Below are 485 nucleotides of genomic sequence, written 5' to 3'. Positions count from 1 at the left end.
GTCAGGTGGTCTGGTATGCCCATCTCTTTCAGAATTTTCCACAGTTGATTGTGATCCACACAGTCAAAGGCTTTGGCATAGTCAATAAAGCAGAAATAGATATTTTTCTGGAACTCTCTTGCTATTTTGATGATCCAGCGGATGTTAGCAATTTGATCTCTGGTTCCTCTGCCTTTTCTAAAACAAGTTTAATTGACCATACTTGTGTGGGTTTATTTCTAGAGACTCAGTTCTGTTTGGATCAATGAATGTGCCGAGCCAGGTGATGAGGGTGCCCAGGGAATACAGATGACTTGCCGATTATCCTTATTCCTGAAGATACAGCTTTGCCAGATGAAAAGCTCAGAACTGCATATTTTAATAAAGATTCTTAGGAACCCATCAAACTCATATCCCGTGTCTCCTTTGCCAGATACCCTGCAAACTGGGGAATCTGAGACCCCTTACAGCTTCCTGCCCCATTCTTGGATTTGTGTTCCCACCAG

This window comes from Bison bison, unplaced genomic scaffold (assembly GCF_000754665.1).
Source record: "Bison bison bison isolate TAMUID 2011002044 unplaced genomic scaffold, Bison_UMD1.0 scf7180017864352, whole genome shotgun sequence".
In the NCBI taxonomy this organism is placed as follows: domain Eukaryota; kingdom Metazoa; phylum Chordata; class Mammalia; order Artiodactyla; family Bovidae; genus Bison; species Bison bison.
Note: the sequence above shows the minus strand (reverse complement) of the source record.